This window comes from Procambarus clarkii, chromosome 19 (genome assembly GCF_040958095.1).
Source record: "Procambarus clarkii isolate CNS0578487 chromosome 19, FALCON_Pclarkii_2.0, whole genome shotgun sequence".
Taxonomy (NCBI): domain Eukaryota; kingdom Metazoa; phylum Arthropoda; class Malacostraca; order Decapoda; family Cambaridae; genus Procambarus; species Procambarus clarkii.
In genome coordinates this window covers 22,725,601-22,751,926 of record NC_091168.1, presented here as the reverse complement: position 1 = coordinate 22,751,926, position 26,326 = coordinate 22,725,601, and the positions used below count along the sequence as shown (strand labels likewise).

The window sequence follows — 26,326 nt, the reverse complement described above, 5'->3', positions numbered from 1 at the left end:
AGTCGTAGCCATAGTGTGTAGCTCTAGTCGTAGCCATAGTGTGTAGCTCTAGTCGTGGCCATAGTGTGTAGCTCTAGTCGTGGCCATAGTGTGGGGCTCTAGTCGTAGCCATAGTGTGTAGCTCTAGTCGTGGCCATAGTGTGGGGCTCTAGTCGTGGCCATAGTGTGTAGCTCTAGTCGTGGCCATAGTGTGGGGCTCTAGTCGTAGCCATAGTGTGTAGCTCTAGTCGTAGCCATAGTGTGTAGCTCTAGTCGTGGCCATTGTGTGGGGCTCTAGTCGTAGCCATAGTGTGTAGCTCTAGTTGTAGCCATAGTGTGTAGCTCTAGTCGTAGCCATAGTGTGTAGCTCTAGTTGTGGCCATAGTGTGTAGCTCTAGTCGTAGCCATAGTGTGTAGCTCTAGTCGTAGCCATAGTGTGTAGCTCTAGTCGTAGCCATAGTGTGTAGCTCTAGTCGTAGCCATAGTGTGTAGCTCTAGTCGTAGCCATAGTGTGTAGCTCTAGTCGTGGCCATAGTGTGGGGCTCTAGTCGTAGCCATAGTGTGTAGCTCTAGTCGTAGCCATAGTGTGTAGCTCTAGTCGTAGCCATAGTGTGTAGCTCTAGTCGTAGCCATGGTGTGTAGCTCCAGTCGTAGCCATGGTGTGTAGCTCTAGTCGTAGCCATAGTGTGTAGCTCCAGTCGTAGCCATAGTGTGTAGCTCTAGTCGTAGCCATAGTGTGTAGCTCTAGTCGTAGCCATAGTGTGTAGCTCTAGTCGTAGCCATAGTGTGTAGCTCTAGTCGTAGCCATAGTGTGTAGCTCTAGTCGTAGCCATAGTGTGGGGCTCTAGTCGTAGCCATAGTGTGTAGCTCTAGTCGTAGCCATAGTGTGTAGCTCTAGTCGTAGCCATAGTGTGTAGCTCTAGTCGTAGCCATAGTGTGTAGCTCTAGTCGTGGCCATAGTGTGGGGCTCTAGTCGTAGCCATAGTGTGTAGCTCTAGTCGTAGCCATAGTGTGTAGCTCTAGTCGTAGCCATGGTGTGTAGCTCCAGTCGTAGCCATGGTGTGTAGCTCTAGTCGTAGCCATAGTGTGGGGCTCTAGTCGTAGCCATAGTGTGTAGCTCTAGTCGTAGCCATAGTGTGTAGCTCTAGTCGTAGCCATAGCCAGATAACCGCTGCTTATTCGATGGTAATAAGCTATATTCGTATACACTTTTGTATACGAATATAGAGATTTTGGTCTCTGGAGCAATATATATATCCAGGTCAGACTCACATAGCCCAATCGTTAATTTTAGTGATAGCGGCTGCTTATCTGTATCAATTGAAGGTGATTTCTGTTTGACTGCGCCAGGATGTAGGTCAGATCCTCATCTAACTTTTCAAAATGTGTGGTGGGGGGTAGGGGTCTGTCATAGGTTGTTTGGAGTCGGCCCCCATTGCTCGCCTTTAATGAGAAGCTGTCTCGTATGGCGACCCCTATTAAATCAATGGGGATGAAAGATGGCCAGTCAAGGTCATATATTTTTACCATCTGTTCTATAACCTTGATTTATGCGACACAGTGGTTGCCAGGATCAGGTTGGGTTACCTGTGGCAGATGGCTACAGATGACGGATCTCCCAATCCTGATCACTTCAGGTGCAAACTCTGTGAACAGGAACTGCGGCATGATCTCCCACACTACATCACCGAATGTTCAGTTATCAGACCACTCAGACCCGTTGGCATAAGGTACCTCTAGCTTTGCAATTACTTTATTACCTCTCGTGTTTCTTGATGATATCCTTATAGTGCATCCGGAGCTTGCCAGTGCAGATTCACTGATCACATGGCCCTGTGTGACTAACCATCCTGTGATGGAGGGTGTTTAGCATCATGTGGCTAGTGTTTTTAACTAGCCCGTTCTCGCACTTGCTTTTAGTCAATATAATTTACGATTATTACTTAACCTATTAACGGTATATATATATATATATATATATATATATATATATATATATATATATATATATATATATATATATATATATATATATATATATATATATATATATATGTCGTACCTAGTAGCCAGAACGCACTTCTCGGCCTACTATGCAAGGCCCGATTTGCCTAATAAGCCAAGTTTTTATGAATTAATGTTTTTTCGACTACCTAACCTACCTAACCTAACCTATCCTAGCTTTTTCGGCTACCTAACCGAACCTAACCTATAAAGGTAGGTTAGGTTAGGTTAGGTAGGGATGGTTAGGTTTAGTCATATATCTACGTTAATTTTAACTCCAATAAAAAAAATTTACCTCATACATAATGAAATGGGTAGCTTTATCATTTCATAAGGAAATAATTAGAGAAAATTTATTAATTCAGGAAAACTTGGCTTATTAGGCAAATCGGGCCTTGCATAGTAGGCTGACGAGTGCGTTCTGGCTATTAGGTACGACATATATATATATATATATATATATATATATATATATATATATATATATATATATATATATATATATATATATATATATATATATATATATATATATATATATATATTACCCCCCCCCTCACTATCACTATCATCCTCACCTTCCACCATAACTCGTCACCATCACTGTGTCACCATGACACATTTATCATCACTCTCATGACTTGACGTGATCACTACCGCTCCCATCACCATCAATAGCACTATCGTCACCATCGCCACCATAAATCAGGAGCCGCCTCCATCACTATCGTCGCCACCATCACTAAAACCTATCGCTCTCATAAGTCGTTCATGGCCTCATAATAACACGAACTAACACACTTAAGCAAATATCGAAGACACCTAAACACACACACACACACACACACACACACACACACACACACACACACACACACACACACACACACACACACACACACACACACACACACACACAAAAGGCCTCTCTGGAGAGCGGAAAGCTTATAAACGCTACAGTTAGGATACAAGCAACATTCATGCAACATTCAAGCAACATACAAGCAACATTCAAGCAACATTCAAGCAACATACAAGCAACATGCCCCTTTCACCTGTATTTCAATCCGATGTTAGTTTACTTTCCAGTCTTGGATTTAATGTATGAATCCACCTGGGATCGAACCCCTTTAATGCCTCGCACGACGTCGTTTGGCATAACCTCAGACATGGCCCAACTGGCTTAGAGACATCGTAAGATGTCTCAGTGCAGGCGTCTAAGGAGCGGACGGCTTGTAAGGCTCTTCACAGCCTGTTTGAGCTTACCTCGGCTCTTTTTTGATGTGTTATGAGAATGACGATTCTCAATTGTTTTTGTATCTCTTCCTCTCTGTCTTTTTTCCTGTCTGTTCACTGGTACTGTAAGGTAGAGCGACGGTCTTGATTCTTTTAGATTGGCGTTCAATCCCCGACTGTCCAAGTGATTGGGCACCCATTCCTTTCCCCCCGTCCCATCCCAAGCCTTGATATATATCCTGATATCCCTTGCAAGTGCTATATATATATACGGGAGGGAAGAGGAGATGTCGGGGGCTTGGGAGCTAACGCTCGACACCAACAAGCACAGCTGAGTGAATCTAGAAGAAGGAGGGAATTATCAGGGGGGGAAAGCGCCAAGCCATTACGACTATATAGCACTGAAAAGGGGTCAGAATAAGGATTTGGGATTGGACGGGGGGAAAGGAATGGCGCAAAAAATCTTATTTTTTAGGTCTTTAGGTGTTTTTTAGGAGTTTCTAAAAAATCTTATTTTTTAGGTAGTCACCTCTTCGACTTAATTTTCAGGGCGAGGCTCGGCAAGGTATTACCTGAGGACCCGACTCGTTATCACACCAGTTACCTTGATTATTTAATTAGGGGGAAGATAGCAGGTGTGAGGTGTTTGAGGTTAGATAGCGGGAGGGAGGGGGGGGGGATGAAATAGACGGGTGGGATGAGATGCGATTGGAGAATTGGGTGGTGGATAGCAGGCTGGGATGGGATAGGTGGCTTAGATGGGAGACTGGGATGTAATGGGTGAGATGGGATGGGTAAAAAGAAAAAAGAGTTTTAAATTAATAAACAGAAGGTGGGGGTGTTGATATCAGGAAACAGATGGAGAATAGGGTTTGATATAGAGAAAGAGGTTGAGCTCGAGAAATGACACAGAGAGGGTTGAGAGAAGCGAAAGAGGTTAAGGCTATGGAAGAAGAACTGGATTAAGGTTAGAAACAGAGGTTAAAGAAGGCGGACGACTTAAGACGTTAAGAGGCACACCGTGGTAAACTTAAGAGGAACCAATCACAAGATAACTTTACAGAATAAACCGGTTTAACAGTACGTGATGACAGACATCGGCCCCCCTTTTACGATTAGAAATATACTATATGTTAGAATATACGATTTGCAATATACCCTGGCTAGAGGTGACTTCCCGAACCTCCCTACCAGCAGATAAGAGGCGGGACCCAATAGCTATAGCACCGCGTGACCCAACAGACAGAAAGCCTGACTTCCTTCTCTTTTTCACATTCAATCAAATATTCAATATACCCACTAACAACTCTTTAACATTACGCCATAGACTACTATGTCAAGGACCATCTGTCAGCTGCATGGCCTCCCTCGAGGACCAACTCCAACCCATGCTACAAATTCAGAGTTTCTTTGGGCGTCTTAATCCGGATTCTCCCCTAGCAGAACACACACAAAACACAAATAGGCACTACCACCTAAATACACCAAATTGTGGGGTGTTAACTCCCATGTAGAGTTAACGTAGTGTGTGCTGCCTCAACCCCTAAAACTCTCCGTGTTCCTGAGTGTGACTTTACTGAGTGGGTAAACTCTCCACAATGTCCCGATTGGTTCCGTCTTCAGCAAGTCAAGTGTCGGTGAGTTAGGATAAGTTGTTTGTGGAGGGGTTCGGGGTGGAAGCTTGCTATGGGGTAGGATAAACGCCAGCTGGGGTTAAGCAAAATCCTGGTGGGTGCTTGGGTAATGAAACACGATCCGCCAAGTGGTTTACAACCAGTTGGTGCTGGTAGACTAAGTAGTCAAGAGGTAGGAATGGGTGCGCCACAGTCGTCTTCTCTCTCTCTCTTAGTGGGGCTGGAACCCCAGTCTATACATACCTCATTGGGTTCAGTTAGGTTGAGAGCCCTACTCGCTGCTGCATGTGGTTGATGTGGTGGTTGTGGTTGTGGTGGTGGTAGTTGTAACATCAGTAGAAACAAATTAATGGATACTGTACGAGTTTTCACCCAAATATAAACGCGCAAATCCGGTTCATGTTACGTATACTGACATTTCTGAACGCAAAATCTTCCAGGAAATACATATACATAGTGGGCTTGGCCGGGCCGAGGTCTGGCACCGGGAATGTGAAGACAAGATAAAAGTACATTATTTTGCTCACAGCAACACAGTGAGTTGATTACTTGTCTGCATTTGCAAGCATTGCAATGTGTTCATAATTTCCTGCTTGCACGAGTGCTTCGTTGTTCACTCGAAATATCACGAGTGTCTTGTGGGGGAGGGGAGAGGACTCGAGTAACTGGAGCATAATAACTATGGTAACAGTGATATGTTTAGGAATTATTATAATGTAATGGTAGTGATGTACAAATTGGACCAGCTGTAAAGACTCAAAGATAATAGCACAAATTAGTCTGCTATAATTTACAGCATTACAGCAGATTTGTGTATTATCATGCTGTACGCTCACACGCGCGCACACACGCGCACACACACGCACACACACACACACACACACACACACACACACACACGCGCACACACACACACACACACACACACACACACACACACACACACACACACACACACACACACACACACACACACACACACACACACACACGCGCGCACACACACACGCGCACACACACACACACACACACACACACAAAGAGCCAGAGCTCAACCCCCGCAAGCACAATTAGGTGAGTACACACACACACACGCGCACACACACACACACACACACACACACGCACCAAAGGGACAGTACACAATGAAGGGGAACAGCCTACCTGTAACGACGCGTGAAAGAGACCTGGGGGTGGACGTAACACCTAATCTATCTCCTGAGGCACATATTAATAGGATAACGACAGCAGCGTACTCTACACTGGCAAAAGTTAGAACATCATTCAGAAACCTAAGTAAGGAGGCATTTAGGGCGCTTTACACTGCCTACGTAAGGCCAGTCTTAGAGTATGCCGCCTCATCATGGAGTCCCCATCTGAAGAAGCATATAATGAAACTGGAAAAGGTTCAGAGGTTTGCAACGAGACTCGTCCCAGAGCTACGAGGGATGGGGTATGAAGAGCGCCTGAGGGAACTGTGCCTTACGACACTAGAAAGAAGAAGGGAGAGGGGGGACATGATAGGAACGTATAAGATACTCAGAGGAATTGACAGAGTGGACATAGACGAAATGTTCACACGGAATAGTAACAGAACGAGAGGACATGGATGGAAGCTTGAAACTCAGATGAGTCACAGAGATGTAAGGAAGTTTTCTTTTAGCGTGAGAGTAGTGGGGAAATGGAATGCACTTCAGGAACAGGTTGTGGAAGCAAATACTATTCATAATTTTAAAACCAGGTATGATAGGGAAATGGGACAGGAGTCATTGCTGTAAACAACCGATGCTCGAAAGGCGGGATCCAAGAGTCAATGCTCGATCCTGCAAGCACATATAGGTGAGTACACATATAGGTGAGTACACACACACACACACACACACACACACACACACACACACACACACACACACACACACACACACACACACACGCGCACACACACACACACACACACACACACACACACACACACACACACGCACACACACACTTTCGCATAAAGTCAGTCCCCCCAGGCAGTAAGTCACTCCCAGGCAGCAAATCTCCCATGTAAGTACTCCCATGTAAACAAGAGTCGCATCAGGCAATCAGAGAGCGAGCAGAGAGCGGCTTACTTAAGCAGGATGTGTGTGTGTGTGTTCTCACGGGGCTTCGCTCTTTACACGCAGGAAGTCGCCATTCTTGTTCATTATAGTTCCTCTGACTGATCCAGCAACGTCGGGGTCCTGTTAATATTAGAGTCAGGTCTTTTATAGAGTCACGTGTGTGTGTGTGTGTGTGTGTGTGTACTCACCTAATTGTACTCACCTAATTGTGCTTGCGGGGGTTGAGCTCTGGCTCTTTGGTCCCGCCTCTCAACCGTCAATCAACTGGTGTACAGATTCCTGAGCCTATTGGGCTCTATCATATCTACATTTGAAACTGTGTATGGAGTCAGCCTCCACCACATCACTTCCTAATGCATTCCATTTGCTAACTACTCTGACACTGAAAAAGTTCTTTCTAACGTCTCTGTGGCTCATTTGGGTACTCAGCTTCCACCTGTGTCCTGTGTGTGTGTGTATGTGTGTGTGTGTGTGTGTGTGACGAGGGCTGGCTCGGGGGGGGGGGTGCTAACGTATATGGGGGGGGGCTTATTTTTACCTGGTGTGGCACTGTGCCAGAGCCACATGGACGTCAGGTGTGTGAGAAGGGCCAACATGTGAATTACCTCAAGATGAGGTGAGTGAGGGAAAAAGTGGGGAGGAGGGGGGAGATTTAGGGGGGTTTAGGGGGGGTTTCTCTTCATATCCCCCCCTTCCCTCCCCCCCCCTCTAAAGTGGTTAGTGGGTTTTTGGTTTTTGACGAGACAAATGTGTTTGTTGCAATAGGTTTTGTTTGTTTTCTCCTTGTTTTTTTATTATTTTTATTTGCTCCTAATAAAGCAAATCTATTAGCGTTTCACACACACACACACACACACACACACACACACACAAACACACACACACACACACACACACACACACACACACACACACACACACACACACACACACACACACACACACACACACACACACACACACACACACAAACACACACACACACACACACACACACACACACACACACACACACACACACACACACACACACACACACACACACAAACACACACAAACACACACACACATGCGCGGAACCTTACTTGAATAATGAAGACCGCTGGAAGCCGAAGCCAGTGTTGCAGAGTCAATTTTAAGCAAGAGAAATGCCGCTCAAAATGTTGCAGTGATCCCGGCAGCACTTGCAATAGGAGCCAGGTGTTGCAATAAGTGAAATTGGTGGCGCGCTACACAATATTCTTCCATTATCAAATACTATTTTCCCATTACACACCAAACTGCTTTTAACTGCTACACGATCTCTCTAATTACAGCTGATCCACAACCCTGTTGTTTCCAGCGAAGCTAGGATTGTGTGGGGACGGAGGATAGCGTGGAAGGATGGTAAGAAGAAGAATAGGGCGAGAGAGAAAGATAGGGAGGATAGCAGGATAGGGGAAACAGCTTCGGGGTGATAGAAGGATGAGCGGGGATGACAAGTAAATAGGGAAGGGAAGGGATTTTGAAAGACACTAAGAGAGTAGTGAGAAGGAAGAGGGGTCAGGAGTGAGGGGAAAAGGGGTCAGGGGAGAGGGGGAAAGGGGTCAGGAGGTAGGGGAAGAGGGGTGTCGCTTGGAGAGATAAATAGACGAGGAGAGACGGACGGACAGATAAAAATGGTGAATAGCGTGTACAGGAATACTCCACCAGTGTTGCAAACAGCCTCAACCACACTTATAAACAACGCAGGTTAAGACTTGCCAAAAAACTCTCACGCACACTCAAAAATATATTATAGACAACAGCGCAGAGTATAAAGGTTTGTGTGTTGTGTTACCTCCTGGGTCGTCATTGTTGGAGACCATTGTGCTTACTACTTTGTACTTGCTGATGTTGAATTCTATTGGCCATTAGAATGCACGATAAACTGCAGGAGAGTGTCTCCTGCAGTTTATCGACTGCGAACGTGTACTCATCGCACACGTGTGTGTGTGTACTCACCTAGTTGGTGAGTACACACACACTCACCTAGTTGTGTCTGCAGGATCGAGCATTGACTCTTGGATCCCGCCTTTCGAGAATCGGTTGTTTACAGCAATGACTCCTGTCCCATTTCCCTATCATACCTGGTTTTAAAATTATGAATAGTATTTGCTTCCACAACCTGTTCCTGAAGTGCATTCCATTTTCCCACTACTCTCACGCTAAAAGAAAACTTCCTAACATCTCTGTGACTCATCTGAGTTTCAAGCTTCCATCCATGTCCCCTCGTTCTGTTACTATTCTGTATGAACATTTCGTCTATGTCCACTCTGTCAATCCCTCTGAGTATCTTATACGTTCCTATCATGTCCCCCCTCTCCCTTCTTCTTTCTAGTATCGTAAGGCACAGTTCCCTCAGGCGCTCCTCATACCCCATCCCTCGTAGCTCTGGGACGAGTCTCGTTGCAAACCTCTGAACCTTTTCCAGTTTCATTATATGCTTCTTCAGATGGGGACTCCATGATGAGGCGGCATACTCTAAGACTGGCCTCACGTAGGCGGTGTAAAGCGCCCTAAATGCCTCCTTACTTAGGTTGTATGTGTGTGTGTGTGTGTTTGTGTGTGTGTGTGTGTGTTTGTGTGTGTGTGTGTGTGTGTGTGTGTGTGTGTGTGTGTGTGTGTGTGTGTGTGTGTGTGTGTACTCACCTAGTTCTCACCTAGTTGTGTTTGCGGGGGTTGAGCTCTGGCTCTTTGGTCCCGCCTCTCAACCGTCAATCAACAGGTGTACAGATTCCTGAGCCTATCGGGCTCTGTGATATCTACACTTGAAACTGTGTATGGAGTCAGCCTCCACCACATCACCCCCTAATGCATTCCATTTGTCAACCACTCTGACACTAAAAAAGTTCTTTCTAATATCTCTGTGGCTCATTTGGGCACTCAGTTTCCACCTGTGTCCCCTTGTGCGTGTTCCCCTTGTGTTAAATAGACTGTCATTATCTACCCTATCAATCCCCTTCAGAATCTTGAATGTGGTGATCATGTCCCCCCTAACTCTTCTGTCTTCCAGCGAAGTGAGGTTTAATTCCCGTAGTCTCTCCTCGTAGCTCATACCTCTCAGCTCGGGTACTAGTCTGGTGGCAAACCTTTGAACCTTTTCCAGTTTAGTCTTATCCTTGACTAGATATGGACTCCATGCTGGGGCTGCATACTCCAGGATTGGCCTGACATATGTGGTATACAAAGTTCTGAATGATTCTTTACACAAGTTTCTGAATGCCGTTCGTATGTTGGCCAGCCTGGCAGTGTGTGTGTGTGTGTGTGTTTGTGTGTGTGTGTATGTGTGTGTGTGTGTATAGACAAAGAAGCAATGTTCATACTAAGGAACATCACAACCATTGAACATAACATAATGAACTACTAATGGTCGAAAGGCGGGCTCAAGAGCTCAACCTTAAGTCTGAACGGGGGACTCGAACCCCCAGCTAGGTGTGTGTGTGTGTCACTTGGGCCACATTAACCCACCTGCCACTATATTGGTCTCCATTTATTTGTGAGGTGGCTGCCACGATGAAATGTGGGGGTCGAACCATGTGATTCTGTTTTCTGTGTCGGTTCAGGTCCTTCCTTACTTGGAGATGCTTTGAGATGTTAGTAAAGGAGTACTCAGTAAAGGAGTTTACTGAGTACTTGATGAGTATCAGGTAAAGGAGTTTACCTAGCACGTGATGAGTATCAGCCAGGGATCAATGTCCCCGCGGCTCTGTCTCTGACTAGGCTCAGTAAACTCCTTTACTGAGTACTTGGTGAGTATCAGGTAAAGGAGTTTACCTAGCACGTGATGAGTATCAGCCAGGGATCAATGTCCCCGCGGCCCTGTCTCTGACTAGGCTCTTTGGGTTGGTGGTCTGGTCAACCAGGCTGTTGGACGCGGCTGCTCGCAGCCTGACGTATGAACCACAGCCTGGCTGATCCAGGTATCTTTTGGAGGTGTTGGTCACGTTCTTTTTTGAGCACGGTGAGAGATCTATCAGTTATTTTCAGTTAGTTTATAAGTTATAATTTCAGTTAACACTGAAATGTCCACTTGCGAAACCTGTATATCTTTTCTCAGTCGTGGCGGCTTTGTTGATATATGTTTTATTGATATTTTTATTGATATCTTTGTTGATATATTTTTATATATCAAGCAGGTCAGCTGCTCGGACTGTAGTGACCACGATAACCCACGATAAGTATTGATTTAGGATAACAAGAAGATAACATTGTATTTTCCCCCGGGGAAATAAATCAGGGTGAAGAACATAAAGAGAAGTTTGTTTGTAATTAAGCGCCTGATTAACGGGTACTAATTACATTAAGTTTTAATTACCAACTGGCAATAAATCACACTGTTAGCGATTAAAACACGGTGATTAATGCAGCACAGATTGCGTTGAACTCCACCACGGAGTTTAGTCACGTTTCACGTGTTTTGACGTTTATTGAGGGGGTTAGTATCAATATCTTATCTCAAGATAAGATAACCTTAGTATGACGCGTCTAAAAGCTTGACAAAGCACAAACAATTTGTTTGTGTCTAGCCCCTTGTTTGTGCATTATTAGGTACCATGATAGGTACATTAGGTACCTTATGCCCCTGTTACCTAGCAGTAAAATAGGTACCTGGGTGTTAGTCAGCTGTCACGGGCTGCTTCCTGGGGGTGGAGGCCTGGTCAAGGACCGGGCCGCGGAGACACTATGATAGAATCGTTGTTCGTCTAATAAGGGAACAGATAACGAGGGCGCTGTTATCCTCGTTGATGGATGTTTGTTTACTGAGAGGGGGCACCCTGGTTCTCCTTTATATGAAGACCGTATACATGGTTCGGTCTGTTAGGTTAAGGCCAGTAACAGGATGGGTGAACGAGTAGCGCCCCTCAAGCCTTGGCTATAGGACCTCAACTTAACAAGGGCTGATTCTTGTCCACAACGGGCTTTGTAAACACCTTGATATTCTGCCTGTTATATAAATATAATATTTTTCCTGTTATTTAAACAACGTGATATACTGGACCTGATATATAAACATTATAATAAATTTGTGTTAATTAAAAACAAAATTATTTTAAAACTTACTTTTATTTGGTTCATTGAAGATATTAGCGAACCTTTTTCCATTTGTTGAAACGTTTATCGATTAGCATAATAATATTATTATTATTATTATTATTATTATTATTATTATTATTATTATTATTATTATTATTATTATTATTACCTGGAACCTACCTGGGGAGGGTTTCGGAGTTCTTCTAACTCCCCGAGCCCGGCAAATAATAATATTATTATTTACATAAATCGTCTTAAAATCAAAACTCGAGTTAATTACAATTACAAATCATTAAACTCAATGAACTTTGCCAAACGGGGGTATATGTCTTAGTCTTACTAGAGCCCTTAACCTTCCCCTACCCCACCCCCTCTCTTGGCGAGGCACTAGATGAAATGTTTAACAACCATCAGTTGTAACAACCTGGTTATCCTCACTACTTACGGGATCACCATAGCCCGTGTTACTTGGAACTTGTTTCGAGTAGCTGAATCTATAACAACAACAACCACCTCACTACTGGCGTTGTTAAACCAACGTAGCCTGATTTAGGGGTTTATTTGTACGTAATATAACACACCTATATATAACTCGGACCTATATTAAATTCTCGGTTGTTGGGGGGGATAGGTAGCTATAGTACTTAGGGTTATCGAGGTTAGGTTAGGGCACAAGCATACACCTCCCTCAGGATGCTAGCCCACAACAGTTGGCTGGCTCCTAAGTACTCATTATACTGCTAAGTGAACTGGTGTATCAGGTGAAAGGACACGTGCCCAATCGTTCTTACAGTACCGCGAGAATTGAACCGGGAACCTAGAGAGTTACACATTTAAAGTTCAACAATGCATAGCATTACATACAAACTGGAGTAGAGTGTATGTATGCACCGTCGCGCTACAGCCGGTTACAAAAACACCTCCGCGCGGAGAACTAGTTCCAAAACACTTGTAGCCGCCGGTTATCAAAACACCTCCGCGCGGAGAACTAGTTCCAAAACACTTGTAGCCGCCGGTTATCAAAACACCTCCGCGCGGAGAACTAGTTCCAAAACACTTGTAGCCGCCGGTTACAAAAACAACTCCGCGCGGAGAACTAGTTCCAAAACACTTGTAGCCGCCGGTTACAAAAACACCTCCGCGCCCAGAACTAGTTCCAAAACACTTGTAGCCGCCGGTTACAAAAACACCTCCGCGCCCAGAACTAGTTCCAAAACACTTGTAGCCGCTGGTTACAAAAACACCTCCGCGCCCAGAACTAGTTCCAAAACACTTGTAGCCGCCGGTTACAAAAACAACTCCGCGCGGAGAACTAGTTCCAAAACACTTGTAGCCGCCGGTTACAAAAACACCTCCGCGCCGAGAACTAGTTCCAAAACACTTGTAGCCTCTCAGTTACGAACTTGGGCGGCAGAGCAGCAGACGGTTGACGCAAACTATCAACACGGCAGAGAATATCCTGCCTTAAGGCGCTCTCTAAACTCAACTAAGGGCCGCCGTAACCTCATACACCTGAAGGTAAAAAATAAGAACACTGGCAGCCGCAGCAGCAACTCGGAGGAGGCGGCTATAGCCATTCTCGGCGGCAACTTTGGAGGTAAAGAGGTTTAATAGTGTTAAAGTTAGAATAGAATCCAATATCCGTCGTCGCTAATCCTGTTAGAGACGCTCCTGCGCCATTTTTTTTTCTCCCGCTTGTGACTGCTTCTCTCTTTCAGTTACTTGGTCTATAGATCCTAGCGAAAGCAACAGGCAGTTGACTGGAGAGGGTGGAATATAAGCCCATACTTTCCGTGTGATGCGATTACCGACTCTGTTAACAGCTCAGAACGCGACGTTTATTATAATGGAACATTGTAGTATATGCTCATCATGGTTCAGTCGGTAGTGAGTGTGTCATGGGGGGGGGGGTTTCCAGGGATGGGAATTCAATCCCATTCCAGTGCTTCAGTGCTTTCTCATTCTGTTCTTATTGAATTGACTTTCGTTTTAAGATATTTAAGTCATAGTGTTAAGTTTTAGGATGTTTAAGTCATATATATATATATATATATATATATATATATATATATATATATATATATATATATATATATATATATATATATATATTAGGAAGGGTACCCGGCAGTGCCCGGGATAATTTTTATCTTTTCCCCCTCCTTCCTCCTTTCCACCCCCTCTTCTTTTCCCATCTCCCCACATTCCCCTTTCTGCCGTCTTTCTTTCCTTTCTCCCTTTCTTCCTCTCTCCCTTTCTTCCTCTTCCCCTTCCCTCTACCTTCCCCTCTCTCCCCACACCCTATCTCCCTCCCCCTCGCCCCCCTCCCCTACAGCCTCAAACAGAAAGACATTTCAGTTTATATAGAAGGGTCACCCGAGGTCTCATACACCCCCCCCTCCCCCCTCAGAAAATTTATTACTATGATCAGGGAAAACTCTATGGGAACCACGCCGAATATATCACACATAACTCCATGAAAGTCGCATGAGGGAGAGGGGCTCCATAATTGCTAATATTTCCTAAAGCCATTAACTTAGGCCTACACCAAGCAACCTACGTCCGTCCCATACCCCAGACCATCTCCCCTGCAAAGTTTGGTGAGGCTAGCCCCAAACCTCTGGCCTCCAGCTTAGGACACAAATATTTTTTATCTTATAGAGTAAACACTCTGGTATAGATTACAGATATTTTATGTCTCATCTTTTAATTTAATTTTTTTATGCATTTTTTTTAAGCTAGTTATTTATATATTAAAATTACATTAATATTCATTGTTCTTAGCTTCTCTGGAATGTTTCTCGCTATCAAGTATTTGAATCAGCAAGTGGTTTAAAGTCGCTCGAGGATAACAAGACGGGATCTTGTTCAAGGCGCTCGGGCTGAAATAGAATTGTGATTTGATTCTAATGACTCGGTAAGATTTAGGTGTGTGTGGGCGTGCACACACACACACACACACACACACACACACTCACGTGCACACTTACACACAAAGGTATGAACAGACCGGAGCAAACCACACACACACACACACACACACACACACACACACACACACACACACACACACACACACACACTGCCGTGTGTGTGTGTATGTGTGTGTGTTTAGAATCATATTTGGTGGACCCAGACTATTGCAAGAGAATTCTTTTGTAATAGTTTGTGGGATAACGCCAGAGCTTAGCCCAACATGCTCGCTGTCAAACTGTAGGTTAAGCGCTGGCTGTATCAAGCTGGGTTAAGCTTGGGCTCTATCTCTCACACTCAAAAAATATTTCCTCTCACTTACTATTTTCTTCCCCCTTTTCCCTATTTTACCAATTACTCTTTTATGGTACTATTCCTTTGTTTCCCTTGATCTTGAGACCAAGAAAATGTAATAATTCCCAGTAATTTTTTTTTTTTGCTTGATAAATAGACGTTTTTTTCTAAGCCTTATGCTATATGGTCGTAATGGCTTGGCGGTTCTCCTGATAGATCCCTTCCCTTCTGAGCCTTGTTTACCACCTACGATCGTTACAGATGATCAAATGATCCCTCCATGCGTGTGAGCTCTGGCCTCACACGCATGGGGGTGCTTGGTTCGAGTCTCCCAGCACCCGGGTGAATCGAATCTAATATCATTTTATTTTCCTGAACCGTCGGTTATGTTTGTTATTTCGGTGGTTGAGCGGCCTTCAGGTCAACTCTTCAGGTCAACTCTTCAGGTCAACTCTTCAGGTCAACTCTTTAGGTCAACTCTTTAGGTCAACTCTTCAGGTCAACTCTTCAGGTCAACTCTTTAGGTCAACTCTTTAGGTCAACTCTTTAGGTCAACTCTTCAGGTCAACTCTTTAGGTCAACTCTTCAGGTCAACTCTTCAGGTCAACTCTTTAGGTCAACTCTTCAGGTCAACTCTTCAGGTCAACTCTTCAGGTCAACTCTTCAGGTCAACTCTTCAGGTCAACTCTTTAGGTCAACTCTTCAGGTCAACTCTTTAGGTCAACTCTTCAGGTCAACTCTTTAGGTCAACTCTTCAGGTCAACTCTTCAGGTCAACTCTTCAGGTCAACTCTTCAGGTCAACTCTTTAGGTCAACTCTTCAGGTCAACTCTTTAGGTCAACTCTTCAGGTCAACTCTTTAGGTCAACTCTTTAGGTCAACTCTTCAGGTCAACTCTTCAGGTCAACTCTTCAGGTCAACTCTTCAGGTCAACTCTTCAGGTCAACTCTTTAGGTCAACTCTTCAGGTCAACTCTTTAGGTCAACTCTTCAGGTCAACTCTTTAGGTCAACTCTTTAGGTCAACTCTTCAGGTCAACTCTTTAGGTCAACTCTTCAGGTAAACTCTTCAGGTCAACTCTTCAGGTCAACTCTTTAGGTCAACTCTTCAGGTCAACTCTTCAGGTCAACTCTTCAGGTCAACTCTTCAGGTCAACTCTTTAGGTCAACTCTTTAGGTCAACTCTTCAGGTCAACTCTTCAGGTCAACTCTTCAGGTCAACTCTTCAGGTCAACTCTTCAGGTCAACTCTTCAGGTCAACTCTTCAGGTCAACTCTTTAGGTCAACTCTTCAGGTCAACTCTTCAGGTCAACTCTTCAGGTCACCAGAGAGCTTTAAACGTCTTTGGAACTATCGTGGTCTAGTGAAGAGCTGTTTCAGCTTAGGGAAGCATCATATGAGTTTGTGCATCTGTGGCGTGTGTCTTATCCCCGAGCTGCCAATCAAGATTGGCAGCTCCTTCACAACAGCCTCCAGAGTCACTCCAATCTGATCTTAGGAGGAGTCACTCCAATCTGATCTTAGAAGGAGTCACTCCAAGCTGATCTTAGGAGGAGCTACTCCAAGCTGATCTTAGGAGGAGTCACTCCAAGCTGATCTTAGGAGGAGCTACTCCAAGCTGATCTTAGGAGGAGCTACTCCAAGCTGATCTTAGGAGGAGTCACTCCAAGCTGATCTTAGGAGGAGTCACTCCAAGCTGATCTTAGGAGGAGTCACTCCAAGCTGATCTTAGGAGGAGCTACTCCAAGCTGATCTTAGGAGGAGCTACTCCAAGCTGATCTTAGGAGGAGCTACTCCAAGCTGATCTTAGGAGGAGCTACTCCAAGCTGATCTTAGGAGGAGTCACTCCAAGCTGATCTTAGGAGGAGCTACTCCAAGCTGACCTTAAGAAGATGGTTTTAAGAGCTGTTGCTCTCCTGTGAAGCGCAAATCGAGATGGTATGGGCGGACGGCATCTGTGCTCTATGTAAGGATGCTGTATCTGAAGATGAGAGAGAGAGATACAGCTACTTGAGAGCCATCTTTCAGAGTACTGGAGATTGAGTTATGGGATAAATACAGCAAGTTGGTTGACTGTATTGTTAGCCCGTGTTATTGAGCCGGTGATTGGTGTCCTGAAATTTGACTGCTCTTCGAGGGGGGAGGGGGGGAAATTGACCACATTGACTCAATTTGACCTCTAATTGACCACACTGACTCAATTTGACCACACTGAGTCCATCCGCATCAACTGCTTCGAATACTATAGACAGAAGACTGAACAAATTCGTGTGTGTGTTATTGAATTGAATTCTGCATGCGAGAGAGTTGGTTTGGAGTGAAATGCAATGGCGCGCTGCTGCATGTTACGATCTTTTGTTTAAAATAGTTCACAGCGCCGCGATTCTCTTCCCTGCACCTGTTCCCCCCCCCCCCCTAGCTGTGCTCGGCCAAGCTGCGGGTGTCCTCGACCCATCATTATGATGTGCTCGGCCAAGCTGCGGCAGCCCTTGACCCATCACTATGCTGTGCTGGGCCAAGCTGCGGCAGCCCTCGACCCATCACTATGCTGTGCTGGGCCAAGCTGCGGCAGCCCTCGACCCATCACTATGCTGTGCTCGGCCAAGCTGCGGCAGCCCTCGACCCATCACTATGCTGTGCTCGGCCAAGCTGCGGTAGCCCTCGACCCATCACTATGCTGTGCTCGGCCAAGCTGCGGTAGCCCTCGACCCATCACTATGCTGTGCTCGGCCAAGCTGCGGCAGCCCTCGACCCATCACTATGCTGTGCTCGGCCAAGCTGCGGTAGCCCTCGACCCATCACTATGCTGTGCTCGGCCAAGCTGCGGCAGCCCTCGACCCATCACTATGCTGTGCTCGGCCAAGCTGCGGTAGCCCTCGACCCATCACTATGCTGTGCTCGGCCAAGCTGCGACAGTCCTCGACCCATCACTATGCTGTGCTCGGCCAAGCTGCGGCAGCCCTCGACCCATCACTATGCTGTGCTCGGCCAAGCTGCGGCAGCCCTCGACCCATCACTATGCTGTGCTCGGCCAAGCTGCGACAGTCCTCGACCCATCACTATGCTGTGCTCGGCCAAGCTGCGACAGTCCTCGACCCATCACTATGCTGTGCTCGGCCAAGCTGCGGCAGCCCTCGACCCATCACTATGCTGTGCTCGGCCAAGCTGCGACAGTCCTCGACCCATCACTATGCTGTGCTCGGCCAAGCTGCGGCAGCCCTCGACCCATCACTATGCTGTGCTCGGCCAAGCTGCGGCAGCCCTCGACCCATCACTATGCTGTGCTGGGCCAAGCTGCGGTAGCCCTCGACCCATCACTATGCTGTGCTCGGCCAAGCTGCGGTAGCCCTCGACCCATCACTATGCTGTGCTGGGCCAAGCTGCGGCAGCCCTCGACCCATCACTATGCTGTGCTCGGCCAAGCTGCGGCAGCCCTCGACCCATCACTATGCTGTGCTCGGCCAAGCTACGGCAGTCCTCATGGTACATAATTTGTGTACTTAGTACCAACAAAAATCCTCATATGAATCAATAATATATCATTCAATTTTGTGGATAGTTAAGACATGGGGAAGGTTGGGTTAGGTGTTCGTAGCTCAGTCGATTAAGGCAGTGTCTGGGATGCTCCCGGACGCAGGTTCGAATCCTCGTCACGGCCCCTTGTGGATTTGTTCAGGTGTTCTGGTGGTTGGCAATGATGTGTATTGACTGCACGTGGCGAAGGGTTGAGATGGTGTGGTGATCGTGAAGCAAACAAAGCACTTTTTGAGTCAAGTTCTGACGCAAAACCTTTAAATCATCGTCAGTGTTTCATTCATCTAGCTCGTCCTCATATACATGACTCGTCCTCATATACATGACTCGTCCTCATATACATGACTCGTCCTCATATACATGACTCGTCCTCATATACATGACTCGTCCTCATATACATGACTCGTCCTCATATACATGACTCGTCCTCATATACATGACTCGTCCTCATAAACATGACTCGTCCTCATATACATGACTCGTCCTCATATACATGACTCGTCCTCATATACATGACTCGTCCTCATATACATGACTCGTCCTCATAAACCTGACCTCTCCTCATAATCAAGCCACGTCACAGAGCAACAACTTAATTGATCATCACCAGAACAACCTGGTCGACCTGGGAGAATAGAATAACTCTCGAGGCCAACTACAGGTAAATCACTAGAGAGCCTGTAAAGCTCTCCCTCATACACAAACACCCACTTCAACAACCCTCTCTGTCGCTCAGTACGTCACATTTTTTGACAGAATAGACCAACACAAATTCGACGTATGTGCACGCTTTCTGTTAAGCCAAACAGTTGCCTTTTTAACGGAGTGACAAAGTTAAGAAAACGGGCTTCTCACAGAACGGAAGAATCACTGTTTTTTACCAGATTATTAACTCGAACCCCCCCCCCCCCCCCCCCATTACTTCGACTTACGTGGCTGCTACTATATCAGACTGGAGTTTTACATCGGGTGTAAATAGTTAAACGAGGCGGTCATACTATCCGGAGCCGGAGGGCGGGGCCCGCGGCCGCTGTACGGCGGATGGTCGGATAAGCGGAGTTCAATTATAGTGATTAATGACATTCTGAATTCGAGTGTTTCATTTCCAAGCTAAACGACACGACCGGACACCGGATGAAACTTTTTTCCCCGGTAGACTACTGGATAACATCAGAGCTATGTAGGTGATGGGTAAAGCCAGGGTGGTGATGGGTAAAGCCAGGGTGGTGAAGGGTAAAGCCAGGGTGGTGAAGGGTAAAGCCAGGGTGGTGATGGGTAAAGCCAGGGTGGTGAAGGGTAAAGCCAGGGTGGTGAAGGGTAAAGCCAGGGTGGTGATGGGTAAAGCCAGGGTGGTGAAGGGTAAAGCCAGGGTGGTGAAGGGTAAAGCCAGGGTGGTGATGGGTAAAGCCAGGGTGTTGATGGGTAAAGCCAGGGTGGTGATGGGTAAAGCCAGGGTGTTGATGGGTAAAGCTTGAAGGGTGGTGATGGGTAAAGCCAGGGTGGTGATGGGTAAAGTCAGGGTGGTGATGGGTAAAGTCAGGGTGGTGATGGGTAAAGCCAGGGTGGTGATGGGTAAAGTCAGGGTGGTGATGGGTAAAGCCAGGGTGGTGAAGGGTAAAGCCAGGGTGTTGATGGGTAAAGCCAGAGTGGTGATGGGTAAAGCCAGGGTGGTGATGGGTAAAACCAGGGTGGTGATGGGTAAAACCAGGGTGGTGATGGGTAAAGCCTGAAGGGTGGTGATGGGTAAAGCCTGAAGGGTGGTGATGGGTAAAGCCTGAAGGGTAGTTATGGGTAAAGCCTGGAAGGTGGTAATACGTAAAGCCAGGCATAACCTCTGTACAAAGAACAACTCCAAGCTTGCGAACACCCTTACTCAACGAATACCTAACTACCCATATCCAAGCTTTACAAGTGGCTTTGTGCTTTACTCGGGACAAAAGCAGGAAATATAAAATATGTCCTGTTCACATCAGGAACATTCACAGGCAAGCTTGTCGTCAAATGAAAAAAATGTTCAGAAGTGTGGCTCACTCCAGATGGGAGTCAGAAACAAGAAGAAAAGTCTTGCATGAGGAAGAGTTGGATCCATAGTCTTCTGAGGTCTGGGCGAAGATCGACAGGGATATTCATCTGTGGACACAAGACCATCACTAAACTTATAAGATGGGACCGTTGCAACTGCTAATCAGGAAAAAGGCTCACTCATTGGCAAACTATTTTGCCTCAAAGATGCAATTGCCTGATCCAGAATGACATTGTCCTCAGCTTGATCTAAATACTTTGTTGTCCTAATTGGTTTGAAGAACTTAGTCAACAATATGGAGTCTAAATCTATTGGAATAACTGGATATAGGTAAGCCAATAAGTCCGGATAAGGTTAGCTGAAGACTGGTACACTATGGTGCGAACCTGTTGAGCAGACCACACACTCAAAGGTGAAGGGACGACGACGTTTCGGTCCGTCCTGGACCATTCTGAAGTCGATTGTGAGAATGACTTGACACAATCGACTTGAGAATGGTCCAGGACAGACCGAAACGTCGTCGTCCCTTCACCTTCTAGTGTGTGGTCTGGTCAACATACTCTAGCCACGTTATTGTGACTCGTCGCCTGCATGCGAACCTGTGGTTTCACCTCTGACACGAATCAACCCACTCTGCCTAGCTCAAGAAATTTGCCCCTCGCCATATGGGGAAACAAAAAATTTAGTTCCAATTCACAAAAGGAAGTCATTCGGGAGTTGGTAACCATGGACCCAGTGTCACTACCTTTAAATTACTGGAAAATAATTTTGAGGTATTAATCTCTCAGCAATTGACAACTTTTTTCGCCCCACGTCGGTGACTATGTGGTCGTCAGTTTGGTTTTAGGAAAGGTCGTTCTGCTGCTGACCTCTTGCTAAACCTCTCCACTAAGTGACCTCAGACTCTGGACGTGTCCTAAACTTTGTGTTGTTGGACTGGTCACGTCTTAAGACCCTTTGATCGAGGATGGCTCTAGTTTTTCAGGCTTTTCTGCTTTTTCTTTCCAGGGTAGCTTCTCTTTTTCGGGCTTTTCAGGCTCCATTTTTTTGCTAATAAGGGACTACCTTCCTGAACGGACTCTAATAGTAGTCGTCAGTGGAGAAGAATCTGAAAACCCAATCAATTGGTGCCAGCGTTCCGCAGGGTAGTATGCTTGGCCCTTTGTTATGGAATATCTACCTCAACTATTTACTACTCTCGTCTCTGAAGCTCAGACCTATGCTGATGACTGCACTTTCACCTTTACACACAGAAAAGAGGAAATGCCAACTGCAACAAGGCTCATTAATCACACACTTGCAGCAATATCTACCTGTGGATGGCTATGGCAAGTCACACCTGTGGCCGAAAAAAAGCACAGGTGAGAGTGATAACAAGATAGCATAGTACTGTAAATGGAACAGGTATGCGAATGAGTGGCAAAATTGTATTGTACAACGAGGTGAACATCTCGAGTCTTCAATGACCAGGAAAAGTCATGTGCTTATTCCAGCAAAGTGAGACAGTCAAGGAACTTACTTCCTTATTCAGGCGTATCTCGTATACCTTCTCGGCAGCAGCGGCTGTCAAACCTTATTATGTGAGGCTCAAGTTCACTCCCATCATATATATGCACTTCCATCCTCGTGGACCTCTCCCACCCTCGTTGATCAGAATTTTTAGACAAGGTGGAGGACCATGCAACAAGACTCATCTCCAGTCTTGACCCGATGCCGATGGACTGATCAGCGCACCAGAGACCAATAACATCGCAAGAGATGTTGGTAGATTTATTGTTACGTATCAGGTCAATATTCTCAAGGTTCCCTCTCTGTCACAACTTCACGGAGAACCAGAAGTTGGCAATCACAACACAAGACGCTCAGCAAGCAATAGCTTTGTGCTGCACCTTTCTCAAGAACCTAAATCCATTTTGTTTAACAAACATATAAATACACATGAAATAACAAACAAAATGATTAGATGATGGGCTTAGCGCACAGCTGGTTCCTAGCTCATCCTGTTCCATATTTCATTGTTAATTAGCATTGTATTTGAGTTTATTTGTTATGGATAATACAAAAAAAAACTCCCCAAGAATGAGTTTTAAGGCGTCAGATGAGCTGATGTAGGATAAAGAGCCCTTAGCTGGCAGTTTCATTAGGAACTTTGGCATAATTGCTAATGAACCCAAGTCTTAGACAGAATTTAAAAAGACAGACAGACAGACAGACAGACAGACAGACAGACAGACAGACAGACAGACAGACAGACAGACAGACGGTGGGAGGGCGTTACCAATAACGTCTCAGACGTAGCTAGTGAGGCTACCGCTGACCTTTTTTTATGAACTTGTTTGTGTGTTAATGATGTGTTTTTAATCAGTCTTTAATCATTAATCATCCACATATCCAAAACACACACACACACACACACACACACACACACACACACACACACACACACACACACACACACACACACACACACACACACACGCAATGATTCCCGTCAGTTTACGAATGGTTTTCATATTTCCCAAAGTGTATTTTGCTGTCCAGCTGTGGAACCTGTGGCGTACTGCTGCGTTTTAACCCCTAAACCTTGCACGACTGTTGAACCTTAACCATTCTGATTGGTCACCTTCCCTCACGTGATTGGTCATCTCCCCACGTGATTGGGGAGCTCCCAGAGATAGTCTGTTAGTTCTTCGATTCGATATATATATATATATATATATATATATATATATATATATATATATATATATATATATATATATATATATATATATATATATAGTGTTAGAAGGCTTAGCGCTTTCTCTTGATAAATGCCTTATCTTCCATTCGATTTTCTGTTGGCGCTAAGTGTTCGATGTTATCTATTGGTACTCTCGCGAGATTAGATGATGCTGGTACGTTTATTCCCCCCCCTCTTCCTTCCCACACAAGTACACACACACACACACACACACACACACACACACACACACACACACACACACACACACACACACACACACACACCCAACAGAGGCTGACTCAACAACAGCTCCATCTTACAGTTGAGAGGCTGGACCAAAGAGCCAAAGCTCAACCCCCGCAAGCACAACTAAGCGAGTACAAAACAGAGACTGAAAAAAGGTACACTCCCCAAAACCTAGCAACGGGAAATGCAACCGGGATGCCGCATGGAAACCCCACTTGATAACCGAAGTAAATGAATATATACAGAGAGATGCAGCAGAACATAGAAGGTACATATATATATATATATATATACAAAGGAAAAAAACAAAATAAGAACCACGTAGCAACTCAAGTTAAGGATCGACCCCTGATTGCTTCACAAATACATCCAGGGGTAAAACCACGATAAATGACACAGCTTACTAAGAAACATGGAGAGTTACTGTCCTTACACGACAGGGAAAATACATGAAGAGGTAGCGTGAAAGGCTTCCATTAAAGATATGAGATAATGGAGTTTCTTCCCAAAATTAAGCTGAGTATAGCTGCAAGAGAGGAAGAATATCTAGAAAGATATCGATGCTTTCCTGACATGGTCGCGCAAATCAAAATCAGGTCGAGCTTATCTATCGGTTAATTAATCGCGTGTTATCGCGAGTTAGTTTTATAACTTTCTTGTTAGCTTCACGTGGCTGACGTTGTCTGTTTTCGCCGTGAACTGGATGGACTGGTTTAGGTAGAGTTATGTATTGGATGTGCTCAGGGCATGAGTATAGGCTCTAGGTGTATAGTGATATGTGTGAGTGTGGTAGTGGACCCCCCATACCATGCCTGTGAGTGGTAGTGGACCCCCCATACCATGCCTGTGAGTGGTAGTGGACCCCCCATACCATGCCTGTGAGTGGTAGTGGACTTCATGCCATGCTTTTGAGTGGTAGTAGACCCCATACCATGCCTGTGAGTGGTAGTGGACCCCCCATACCATGCCTGTGAGTGGTAGTGGACCCCCCATACCATGCCTCTGAGTGGTAGTGGACCCCCCATACCATGCCTGTGAGTGGTAGTCGACCCCCCATACCATGCCTGTGAGTGGTAGTGGACTTCATGCCATGCTTTTGAGTGGTAGTAGACCCCATACCATGCCTGTGAGTGGTAGTGGACCCCCCATACCATGCCTGTGAGTGGTAGTGGACCCCCCATACCATGCCTCTGAGTGGTAGTGGACCCCCCATACCATGCCTGTGAGTGGTAGTCGACCCCCCATACCATGCCTGTGAGTGGTAGTCGACCCCCCATACCATGCCTGTGAGTGGTAGTGGACCCCCCATACCATGCCTGTGAGTGGTAGTGGACCCCCCCCCCCCATACCATGCCTGTGAGTGGTAGTGGACCCACTACCCGGCCTATGAATGGTAGAGAACCAAATATCCAGAATGTGAGTAGCAGTGCTGACACATTCGTTATAGCTTCCCATTGCTGCACTGCAATTTTGCTTATTGCACTCTGCCGGTGAATTGCAATATCCTCCATCACACCTTGTCGCTTCGTTGCTATGTAGATTTTCAAACTCTTATCGCTGCGTGGCAATCATTCTTATCCCCCCCCCCCCCAACTCTCCCCTTGTCAATACACTGCAATAACCCCTTTTCCCCCACCATGTCAATGCACTGCAATGATCACTAACGACCAATTTCGCTGGATTGCAGTGACCATTATTGCACACTATGGCTGCATTGAACTGTTCGGTTTTTTGTGTACAACATGTGATTTGCATTGTATAGTTCCTTATCGTAAACTATTCGAAACTGGCATATGATTCTGAGCTCAAATACCTTTCACATTAGATAGCATATCTGGACTGTTATCTTCAAGATTTTCCATGTTTTCAGTCTTCTTTGGATATGGGAAGTGAAGTTTTACCTTTCTTGTCTTTGCTTCTTAAGGTTACAAAGGCGCTTTGAACTCAAGAATTACCACCCTAGATACAAATGTCACATTGTCTGCACCTTTGTGAAACAGTTCACACAAGAGACATCTCTGTGCAGACAAATGTATGTCTTGTTCTTACTAAAGAATTGACTCTATCAAGAGAGCTTTTCTTGCAAATTCTGTGCCAGTTTCAAGATGCAAATCTTCGACCTCCTGCCCTCATTCCCGAAGCTTGAGAACACTTATATCAGTCCAACAAATGGTGATGACTGTGCTTGCTGTTGCTACTGCAAGCTATCTTGAGGTTATCTTGAGATGATTTCGGGGCTTTAGTGTCCCCGCGGCTCGGTCCTCGATCAGGCCTCCACCCCCAGGAAGCAGCCCGTGACAGCTGACTAACACCCAGGTACCTATTTTACTGCTAGGTAACAGGGGCATAGGGTGAAAGAAACTCAGCCCATTATTTCTCGCCGGCGCCTGGGATCGAACCCAGGACCACAGGATCACAAGTCCAGCGTGCTGTCCGCTCGGCTCCCTCTGATGATATTGACATCACAAGACATCCCCCTCCTTCAACTAGACGTCAAACACAAGCAATGGCAAGCAAT

General features: G+C 45.7%; 1 protein-coding gene across 2 annotated transcripts in view; it reads right to left on the bottom strand.

Annotated features, from left to right (window-relative positions):
- Positions 1-26,326, bottom strand: part of LOC123757569 (nephrin) — a 282,325-nt gene that overhangs the window by 227,343 nt on the left and 28,656 nt on the right. The gene's annotated exons all lie outside the window — the stretch shown is intronic.